This window comes from Pelophylax lessonae, assembly GCF_965119305.1.
Source record: "Pelophylax lessonae genome assembly, chromosome: 2".
NCBI lineage: Eukaryota > Metazoa > Chordata > Amphibia > Anura > Ranidae > Pelophylax > Pelophylax lessonae.
In genome coordinates, this window is record NC_138769.1 from 195,627,742 (window position 1) to 195,639,993 (window position 12,252).

Consider the following 12,252-nt stretch of genomic DNA (forward strand, 5'->3'; position numbering starts at 1 on the left):
GTGTGTGCACATGTGTCTGTATATGTGTGTGTGTACATATCTCTGTATGTGTGTAAATGTGTCTGTATGTGTGTGTTTGTGTAAATGTGTGTGTGTGTGTACATGTGTCTGTATGTGTGTGTGTGCATGTGTCTGTGTGTGTGTGTACATGTGTCTGTATGTGTATACGTGTATGTGTGTGCACATGTGTCTGTATATGTGTGTGTGTACATATGTTTGTATGTGTGTAAATGTGTCTGTATGTGTGTGTTTGTGTAAATGTGTGTGTGTACATGTGTCTGTATGTGTATATGTGTGTGTGCATATGTGTCTGCATGTGTCTGTATATGTGTGTGTGTGTACATATGTCTGTATGTGTGTAAATGTGTCTATATGTGTGTGTTTGTGTAAATGTGTGTATGTGTGTACATGTGTCTGTATGTGTGTGTCTGTCTGTGTGTGTGTATGCATGTGTCTTTATGTGTGTGTGTGTGTGTGTGTGTGTGTGTGTGTGTGTGTGTGCGCATGTATCTGTATGTGTACATGTGTGTATATGTGTCTGTATGTGTGTGTGCTTGTACATGTGTATGTATGTGTGTTTATATGTATGTGTGTATTTATGTACTTTTAATCCTGACCCTCTGTACTATTCCTGATTCCTGTACTATCAGAACTGCTTTTTTAGGGCTTGTTTGTAATAGCAGCAAGGACTGCTGCTCCTCTGAAAAGCAATTCATGCTCAGATCGCTTTTAGAGGCATTTGAAAAGCAGTAAAGAGACAATATGTTGCCTCCTCACCACCTGTTTTAACCCCGTAAATGCAGTATCACCACACCACAACCACGTGCAATCCACACAGTTGCGAGGTGGTTGCAGTGCAGCTCCTATTCACTCTGGGTATACCTCCAGCTGCAGCCAAAGCATGTGTACACCCCCAGCTGCTGCTTCTGTAGCTAAAGGGGGAGCAGTTGGGAGTGGTAAAAACAGCTGAACCACATGGTTTTACTGCCCCTCCAACCTCACATGGTTCACATAGGTGTGAATGCATGCTGCGTGTACCCACAGAAATGCAGGAAAAGAAGTCCCAGACCCACCTTTGCCAATGTGTGTGGTACCATTAGGGATTAATGGCACCCCTAAAAAGCAGAGCATTTGTCTGTGTGTCAAGGTCGAGTGCACGTGTTCACATCACACAGTAATGTGAACCAAGCTTTGGATAGGGGTGCCTCAAGACCGAAAATACTTTTCAAGGGAGACCCGACTGAAAAAAGGTTGAGAAACACTGCACTAAATAATCTACTGTATGTGTTAAGATTTTGCCTTAAAAAATTGCAAAAACAAATATAACGTGAAAAGAACCATAAATGCTCGTATTTTAAAGGCAGATTGGCCAAACAAAAGATCAGCTCCAAAAAACCTATAGTACATGCTGTTGCAAAAAAACAAGAAGCTTAACTACAAATATTTATTTCTATAGCAAGCAGAAGTGTGGGATATCTTAAAGACACTCACTGTTGCCTAAGCAGATATGTATGTGCACATGTACTGCAAAGCATAAAATATGCCCTTTTTTCTTGCATTGCTTTTTTTTTTTTTTTTACCTAAAATATGAAAAGATGGGTTCATAAACTTTTAAAAATTGTATTCTGCAACAAAAGCCAATGCGTTTCAAAGGCTCAATACTTCATCTCCATCAGGGCTAAAATCAAGACAGTAAGGAAAGAGAAAAGAATATAAATATTCCTTGAATATGTTAAAAACTATATCTATAAAGCTATATAATAGCTATTAAAAAGCTATATAAAGCAGGTATAATTACTCCTATGTACTTGTAGGCAGGTGCAGTCAACTTTCTTCACTGCAGGTGGCACTCATCTACACCTACAATGCAGGTGGAGGAGTAAGTCAAGAGGAATCTAGTTCCTTTATGGTTTTTTTGGTCACAAGGGGGTAGCTATTCGATTGGATGCTGGCACCCCATGTGACTGTGGCACCCATCGTGTATTGGGCAGAGTCTATTTAAGACCCTGGCTCCTGGGTTTGGTATGCATTTTGCAAGTGGCTAGAGTAGGAACAGGTCACCTGTCTGCCAGGGACAGTGCTTAGCATTAGGAATGGTTCCAGTAGAGTAGGGAAAGTTTGACACGCCATTCTTGATTGAAGTCTTCCTGTTTGGGTGCAGACCGGCTAGGCTGCTTTCCCCTCCTCGAGACAGAAGCTGCCAGCTCCTCTGGTCCACTACTCTACTACTGCTTTGCTGTTACAACTTGTAAATGCTCCTGATCAGGTTGCCTTTGGCTGGGCCTGTTTGTATTGCTGGACTTCTGTTACAATAAATTCTTGTTTATGCAGCTGGACTCTGTGGGGTTTATTTTATAATACTGGAGAGTGAAAAATCAGGTGCAGCTGTGCATGATAGCCAATCAGCTTCTTACTTAAGCTTGTTCAATGTGATTGTAAAGGTGGAAGTTTTTTTTTTTTTTTAATCTTACCGCATTCTATGCATTAAGATAAAAAACCTTCTGTGTGTAGCAGCCCCTGTCCGCCCCCCTTATACTTACCCGAGCCCCATCTAGATCCAGCAATGTTGCATGAGAGACTTGATTGTCCGGGACTCCCCTCCTCATTGGCTGAGACAGCAGTGGAGCGCAATTGGCTTCCGCCGCTGTCAGTCAAAGTCAGTGAGCCAATGAGGAAAGAAAGAGGGCTGGGCCACGGCTCCATGTCTGAATGGACACAGGGAGCTGCGGCTCGGCTCACTTGGATGCTCCCATAGCAAGCTGCTTGCTGTGGGGGCACTTGACAGGAAGGAGGGGCCAGGAGCAGTAAAGTGGGACCCGAGAAGAGGAGGTTCAGGGCTGCTCTGTGCAAAACCACTGCAGCAGAGCAGGTAAGTAAAAGATGTTTGTTATTTTTAACGAAAAAAACAAGACTTTAGTATTACTTTAAGTTTTGACAAAAATTAATGGTTTGGAGTTGCATCAGATTTTGCACTCTTTTTAGTAAATCAACTCCTGTTTGTTTTCTGCCCACCGTGACACGCTACCTACATACTCATACTCTACCTACATACAGCTGAAAAAAAAAAACTTAAGGAGTGCAAAATACAGTTTATATACAATCCAGTCCATACAGCACAGACCAGTATTCTTAGATAAATCCTGTTAAAGTGGTTGTTACCCCCCAAAATAAAATTATACTCATGGCCCTTTAATGTGCAAGCTGTAGCATAGTATTTTTTTTTTTTTCAAATACCCCTTTGTATCTTCTACAGAACCTGGTTGATCCTGCCTGGTCCTGACTTCCCTCCTGAATGAAGACCACGTTTATCATGTCTGCTGAGCTATCAGATTGTGGTCAGGGTATGTGTCTCCATCACTGCAGTTCTCTACTGTGCGTCTCTCCATCTCACTCTTGCTCCCCCCTCCCTCTCCCTGTCAGCTCATAGTCAGAAGTGAGAAATGAATCTCCTTCACTCTCAGTCCCACCGATCTCCTCTCCTCCCCTCTCCACTCCTCTCCTCTCCTCCCCCCCTCTCTCCTCTTCTCCCCCTCCCCTCTCCTTCTCCTCCCCTCCCCTCCTCTCTCTTCCCTTCTCTCCTCTCCTCCCCCTCCCCTCTCCTCCCCCCTCTCCTTTCCTCCCCCCCTCCCCTCTCCCTTCCTCCCCTCTCCCCTCCTCCCCTCCTCCCTCCTCCCCCCTCCCCTCTCCTGTCCTCCCCTCTCCTGTCCTCCCCTCTCCTGTTCTCCCCCTCCACTCCCCACTGCTTTCCTCCCCCCTCCCCTCTCCTCCCCTCTCCTCCACCTCCCCTCTCCCGCCCCCCCTCCCCTTTCCTCTCGTACAGACTTCAATGAGTATGATGCTTACCTAAAGCTGCTCTTCCCCCCTACTCATAGTAAACGCTGCACTGATTTACACACTGTAATATATAGGGAGAGAGCAGCTTGCAGGTCAGTCTTGTATCTTTTCACACGCTAATTATTTTGAACATTTAAAATGTTCTGCCGTTTAGTTCACTAATAACTAGAATTTTTATTTCAATTATCTTTGTAGGTTTGCTGCCCCAACTATATTCTATGATCTATAGGGCAATGCTATAAACGCAGGCTAAGCACATACTATTACATTTTTTCAGCATTAATTGATTTTAGAGGTAAAACAACTACTTCAAGAAGAGTAGGCGTGCTGTCTATGAAGCGCAATTGTTCATGTAATATATATCCTTATAGAGTTGCGCTTATATACAAAAGAAAGAAAGAAAGATATCCCAATCTGTGAACAAGTCCTTCAAACAATCAGTACAATATCCATCCCCAGAAAAAGTGTGTGATCCCGAGTGAACACCCCCACCTTATAGAGTGCTAGCTTACTAACTAGTGGTGATACCCTCTAACGGAAAGTCAATATCGCTTTTGAGGATCCTATATGATCGAGTTCTCTTTAAAATGGTGCATACGCATGCTCTGAAACGCGTTGTGGTTTCAGTTCCCTGGTGACATCACACGCTTCCTCTGCGCTGCGCTCCATGCTGCGGCCCAATACTGACACCCGGAATGACAAGGAATCTGCCGACATCACCTTCCTGTCCTTACTGTGGGCTCTGCATACTTGGATCCGCATGCTGGACTCTTCACTTGTCAAAGACATCTGGTGAGTGTCACAGAGTGTTGCACAAAGCACTGAGAAGTCATAGAAGCTGCACTGAAGCACATTTTGTATTTGGAGCACCTTCTGAAGAGTTTCTGAAGCACTTTAAACACACATTATTCATTACAAGCAGTTTTATGGATGAATTTTTAATTTGGGACTTATTATAGCGCTATATGTTGATCCACTATCTGATGCATATATGTATATATAATTTATATAAAAACCACCAACTGCTTTTATAAGACGTAGGATGCGAATAGAGTACTATTAAAGGAAAGCGCTGTGGGTACAGTAAAATATTATTCAACTTTGTTAAAAGCTGATTGGTGGCAACACACAACAAAATTTTTTTCACATTTGGTGAACTTTTAAGTAGAATTTAGTACCCCGATCCACCTGTTCTTACTTGTCACCATACATGATGTAAGTGGAAAAAGAGCCTGCTACAAAATGTACATAATGATACTGAGCTTGTTAGATTTCAGAATATTTTATTATGAATTTCCTAATAAAATATTCTGAAATAGAACAAATGTTCTGCGTATTCCTATCACAAAACCTTCAGAATCAATTATCTTTTTGTCTGTGATCACAGGCCTATCACACCTTTCTACCACAAGCCCAGCCATGGAAACAGAAATGTTGGTGTTAAAGCAGAACTCTGAGCAAAACATTATTTGTCACGTTCAGTGGAGCTGTGCCAACACTGCATGAGTTAACTGCTCATTTTTGTCTAGGTGTGAGGAGAGCATAGATATACTTAACATATCCTCTGATCCTCTCAGCGTAAGACCATTCCTGCCACCCCCGCCTCCATCCTCCCCCCACAGTCTTGCGTGGTGGACTGTTCTTGATGCTATCATGCCCATAGACCGAGACTGGATGTGAGGACGGCAGGAACAGGGTTGAGTATAGGCTCTCCATTCACCCCTGGACAAAACGGGAAGTTAACCCATGCAGTGTGCACCCCATTGCATGGAAAAATGTTTCTACTTTAAAGGGAACCCATTTTTTGGTGCAATCTTCATAATGTGTTATACCTGTAATTAGTGTGCAGCAGCTGCTGCATTAGTTATTCATGTGCTCGGTGTACACAAAGAAATCTTATAAAGATTGCACCAGTAAATGGGTTCCCTTTAACTAAAAAAATTATATTTCTATTGCTGGCCATGTGGTAGGAAGGTGTAATGGGATGGGCATTGTCCTGGGTTCACAGACAAAAGTGGGGACTGGGGAATTTTACTATTGTGGACTCCACAGTACACTGCATGATAGGATGGGATGGTCACCTCACTGACTCAGGTGTTTGCAGCAGGATCTGGGGCTAAAGACCAGCACTCTGTGGAAGCTACTGCCTGATGGTAATGGTAACCTGTGTCAAAGAGGGACAGGGGCTCCCAATCTTTAAAATGCCCAGGCTTACTGCGGTCACCAGGAACACTGACATGATCACATGGAATACAGGTGCGATAACCAGGAGCAGGCTCCTTCTGTGTATCTTTTCAGCTCTGAACTGTGGGCTCTCTGTGTCTCTGCCCCACTCTGGACAATGCCGGCTTGTTATTGGTCCTGTCTCCCCCATGGGGTGGGGATCCCTGCAGCTCTGTAACTCCAGAGTCCAACTCCAGACTGTGTACAGTTACCTGTGTGAAGGCGCCAAGCTGCCAACTTTAGCCAAATGGTTGTGGGGGCTCTCTCAGAATGGATCATTTTGCCCCTGAACACCCAGACCCTTCAGAATGCCCAGGCCCCCTACATGTGTAGGGGGGTCCCCCCCTGATGGTGGTCTGGTCTTACCTTTTTAGATGTACAATCATGTTCAATGTCTATCGTGTGGTTCCCAATTGGTGCATGCATTGAACAGCAATATAAAAGTATTTTAGCCTTATACTTATTCAGTTGTCTATTATGCTTCATCCATGCACACTGTGGTACCCTCTGTAAAATATGGCCTATAGCTTTACTTTTAGTATTCTTTTACCAACTTTTTACAAGCCATGCCCCCTGAAAGTTAGAATCATGCCCCTAGGGACACATTTAACCCACTGATCACCAGTAATGTTAACCCTTTCCCTGCCAGTGTCATTTTTACAGTAACAGTGCATATTTTTAGCACTGATTACTGTAGTAATGTCATTGGTACCCCCAAAAGTGTCAAAAATGTCAGTTAGGGGTCAGAACTGTCTGCTGCAATGTCGCAGTCCCACACAAAAAAAAAAAACAGATCGCTGCCATTACTAGTAAAAAAAAAAAGAATAAAAATTACATAAATCTTTCCCGTAGTTAGTAAATGCAATAACTTTTGCGCAAACCAATCAAAATACGCTTATTGTGATTTTTTTTTTACCAAAAATAAGTAGCCAAAAACAAATTGGCCTAAAATGTTAAAAAATTTTGATTTTTACTTTTTTTTGAGAATTTCATATAAAAGAATGTGAAAAATATTTGTAATTTTTTCAAAATTGTTGCTCTTTTTTGGTTTATAGCGCAAAAAATAAAAATCGCACAGGTGATCAAATACCACCAAAAGAAAGCTCTATTTGTGGGAAAAAATTTCAATACCAAATTTCATTTGTGTAGAGCGTCGCACAACTGCGCAATTGTCCGTTAAATTAATGCAGTGCCGAATTGCAAAATAGGGCCTGGTCATTGAGCAGCCAAATCCTCCGGGCCTTAAGTGGTTAATGGAGTATAGTTTATCTATGTTATTGGGTAATTTATTTCCGATATAAAGTATAAAGTCGGAGGCCCAGGTGAAGGGAAGTACTGCCGCAACCGATCAACTAGATTTGGTGGGACTGAAACATTTAAAGCAAAAGATTTGGAAATATTTACCTGTAGACCTGACACAAAGCTAAATTTTTGCAGTAGACGAAAAATATTGGGAGTGGAGATCAGTGGGGAGGTCATAAACAACAGAAGGTCATCTGCAAAAAACACGCATTTCTGTTCCTGTGTCCCACAGCGGACTCCCTTTATATCTGAGTTCGTTCGGATAGCAATGGCCAGATTTTTTATGGCTATGGCAATAATTAGAGGGGATAGAGGACAGCTTTCTCTAGTCTCTCTTTTACTGTCGAAAATGTCAGAATACCATCCCAACATGTGAACTTGCGCACTAGGATTGGAGTAATGGGAGTGAATAATTCCCAGACATTTGGGACCAAAGCTCCATCTCTCTAGAATATCAAATAAATACGGTCAAGAAATTAAATCAAATGCCTTCTTAAGGTTAATAGAATGGAGAAAGGCATCTTGTGGGGTGCCTTCATCCCATTAGGAACAAAGAAAGGAAATTGTACCTATAGCTCTCTTAATTTGATCCGGTCTTTGTGAATATATGTCGCTATAAAACCTGACTTGATGCGAGAAATTTTGTCAGAATTAATGAGGGAGATTGGGCGATAGGTACCAACCTCACTCGTATCATTCCCAGGTTTTGGAATGACTAAGATGTAAGCTAAATTCAAGTCTCACTCCAGGGGGTGCTTTACAGAAGGCATTGAAGATATAGTCATAGTCATATAGGAAGAAAGAGAGGGGCAACATTTCTTACAGTAGCAAACAGCAAAGCTGTCAGGACCTGGGGTTGAGCCCGACCTAAGAGACTTAATAACTTCCAGGACTTCGTCCCCCGAGATAGGTTTATCGAGAATTACATTATGGTGTTTTGAGAGTTTGGGAATGGGAAGATCTTTTAGGAAGGATTCCAGTTTGTGATGTAAGGAGTGAGAATGAGAGCCATATAGATCAGAGTAGAATGCCTGGAAAGTTTCCATTATCCTAAGGGTATTTTGAGTCAAGTTACTGACTGGGGAGTGAATTTTAGGGAAGAATAGGGTGTGATGTTTAGGACTAAGTTTGGTCGCTAGTTTAGAGCTGATCCTGTCTTTTTGTGAGTAGAAACGTGCACCTGTCCATCACAGGTGTTTTCTGCTGCTGTGGTCAGGGCTAGGTTAAGGGTTACCCTTGCAGAGTCTATCTGGGCTAACGTGTCATGGGTGGGGTGACGTTTGTGATGTTTGCTCAAGGTGAGGAATTCCTAAATCAATTTTTGAATTTTAGCTCTACGTTTTCTTTTCAACTGAGAGGAACTGAATGAGTTTCCCTCTCATCACTGATATGAGTTGCCCAAAGTGTCGGCAGTGAGACTGATTACGTTGTCGTTATCAGTAAAGTAGCCTCTTAGGGCTTTTTCTAGAATTGTACATTGTACAGGGTCACTCAAAAGAGCCTCGTTAAGGCACCATTTAAATGGACTATCCGCACTTATGGGTCACATGAGAGTAAGTGTCATTAACAAGTGATCTGAAAGGGACATGTCTCAGATTTTGGAAACTAAGGCTCGAGAAATAGAGGAAGACTGTAGAAAGATATGATCAATCCTGGCATAGGTGAGATGAGGGGTAGAGAAATGTGTATTCCTTACATGGGGATTTAATTCTCTCCAAACCGAGTTTGTAGAGGAGTTGGGCAATTTTTAAGCTTTGTCTGGAGGGGTCATTTGGGCCTCTGAACTTCCTCACCTGACTTATCTAAGGACAGGTCAAATGCTATGTTTGAGTCTCCCCCTAGGACTACAATACCTTTGAAGTAGGGCTTTAGGGTACTCGACATAGATTTGAAGAAAGCGGATTGGTGTTTTTTCTGAGCATATTATGAAACAAAAGAATAAGTCATTCCGTCAATAGAGCCCACAAGCAGCAAATATCGAACAATAGGGTCTTTGATTACCCTCAAGGGGGAGAAGTTTAGACGTTTGGAGAAGCAAATTGCTACTCCACGTGTTTTATTAGCAAAATAGAATTAGGGTAAACTCTGGTGTAGGAAAGAGGTTTTATAAGGAGGTAGGGAAGTGGGTCTCTTGCAAAAGGATCATGTCTGTTTTAAAAGTGTGATATAGATATAATAGTTTCTGTTGTTTCATCGAAGAGTTTAAACTCTGCAAATTGTGAGATGTAATCTGTAAGTGTGGGTTGATAGGCATAGAGTTAGATTTGGATCAGAGGTTTGAACAACTCAATAGAGATTATAAGCTCAACCTGTGAAGTCAAGTTCCCGATTGAAGGGAGGTCTGCCAAACCGTATGCCCCACATCTCCAAGATTCTTAGATGGGAATCCCTTGAAGGCATAGAGAGCTAGTAAGAGGAAATATGGAAAAAGAGGAGAAAGAAGAGGGAGAACATGGAGGGGGGGAGAATAAAAAAAAAAAAAAAAGATTAACAAATTATTAAGACAACAATTCCACAGATCTACTAAGGATAGGAAGAGACTAGCCTCTTCCCACCTCAAGACATGAAAGGGGTGACATCCCCAAAATTGTGGGACATCAGTCTGTCCCTTAGAGGAAAACATGGGCCTCTCAGTTAAAGATGGAGGGGTAGTGCAGCCGTTTCAACCCCTCCTGCAAAAGAATGTCAACTATAAATCTCATGAACAGAGAAATCCTATTTATAACAGGTAGATATTAGGAACAGAGTAGTCATCCTTCAAAGACTCCCAGACATCCACGAGGACCCCTTAAAGCAGGGGACCTCCCAGCTTCATCTGTGAGCGGTTCCAGGAGAACCTCCCAGAAACAACCTGAGGAACTGGATATGTAAAATATACAATGCATTTTGTAGACTCTACAATGGTCCTTAAGGAACAAGGCCAATCAAGTGCTGTTGCATAGGCCAAACTTGTTAAACTGGCCCTGCAAGAGCAACAGGTAAAGAAAGCAGTTCTTAGACTGGGGTACATTAGATAGGGAAAGAAACTGTAGGCCGTGAACATAATACCAAACTTTAAGAAAAAGACAAACCCTACCCTTTACCCCCAGAGGAGATCCTGAGGTAGTTGGGAGGTTCAGTTGAAGGGTAGGAGGACCACAATGAAGGGGTTCTTTATTCCTAAAAGATCAGACACAGCAAAAGTGGAGCCAGACAGTTTTGTCTTCAGCTCTAGGGAGGTTGGGCTTCCCTTGACCTCTTTGGTTGCTGTTTCTGCCAAAACTGGAGTGAGAGGGGGGAGGGCTCTTTGTAGATATAGAACCTCTGTTGCTGAATGGTGCGGGGAAGCTCTTGAGAAACCAGACCCAGTTGTAAGAATAAGCACTCGCCTTCTGAGAAAGAGGAGAAGCTGTAGGACTTGTTCGGAAAACAGAAGTTCAGATAGAAAAAGAAGGACGATGGGGGGGGTGTGGCTAAGACATGGCGGAGTAGAGTCGCTCGCTTGCTGAGCTCCTGGGAACCCCTCCGCTTCGCCGATATACACGGAGCTAATAAGTGCTATTAAGCGGGAGATGACCTTAACAAAGAAAAGGAGAACCAGAGGCTCGATAAAAAAAACTAATTTACCTAAACCTGAAGGCGAGATCCTGCAGTTTTTCCCGGTGACAACCCCTCTAGGATCCAAGATGGCCACGCCTGGTGGACGGCAGACTACCGCAGCAGATGCAGCCAGCGGGAGCGTACTGAGAGGTGAGAGTACGGGCCCGATACACCCCACCTTACTGGGAGCATCCGGAGTGAACGCTGACATCCCGGATGGAGTTGGTAGGGAGGAAGGTGCGCTGTCCCTGCGGATGGATGCGGAGCTAAGAGCGCTGCTGCAGGCATTGCCTACCAAGGCGGACATTGCTGATATGATTGCCCGGCTGGAGGAAAAACAGCAGACAGCCGTAAAGGAGGTGAGAGGAGAGATTCATGAGGTGGCGCAGAGAGTGACGGTAAACGAGAGCACCCTCTCTACCCTGGAAGATCGGGTAAGATCTCTGGAGACCCATAATAAATTACATATAGAAGCAGAAATATCTTTACAACTTCGCATGGAGGAATTAGAAGACAGAAGTAGACGAAACAATCTGAGATTAAGAGGTATATCAGAAGCTACAGATACAGAGAACTTAAAAGCGATTGTAAAAAATATTTTTCAAAAGACCCTTGGAGATCTGTACCCTACTAGATTACAATTGGATAGAGTCCATCGTGCCCTGGGCCCCCGAGCTGTCGATCCTGATAGACCTAGAGATGTTGTCTGTAGGATTCATCACTACGTGGACAAAGAATTAATAGTCTGGTCGGCTTGGGAAAAAGGCACAGTGGACTTAGAGGGGGTACACATTAAAATACTCCCAGACTTGTCCAGGGCTACACTGCAAAGACGAGCGATCCTCAGACCTCTATTGGACAAAGCTAGGCAACTAGGTCTGAAATATAGATGGGGTTTTCCATTGTCCGTTACGTTTCGCAATACCCAAAGCTCCTTTACCTTACGAACATTAAGCGATCTCCCAAACCTATATATATTTATGGGAACAGATCCTATTCAAGTACCGAATTGGTTAACTTTTTTTCCCAGTGTAAGAAGGAACAGAGAAGTTGCACTTCCAGGGAGGAAGTAATAGAAATATTGATAGTTGTTTGGAATCGGGGAAAGGGAATAATCTTTCAAAGAGAAGATAAAGAAAGAAGAGAACTGAAAGTCCTCCCCCCTACCCTTTTTTTTTGTTTCCCTACAGGGGACCCCTAATGTTAAGGGGGAGATAACTTTATGAAGTAAAATCTTCCTTTTTTTTTTTTTTTTTTTTTTTATTGTATATATCCCTTTTTTTTTTTTTTTTTTGTTTTGTGTTTTTTTTTTTT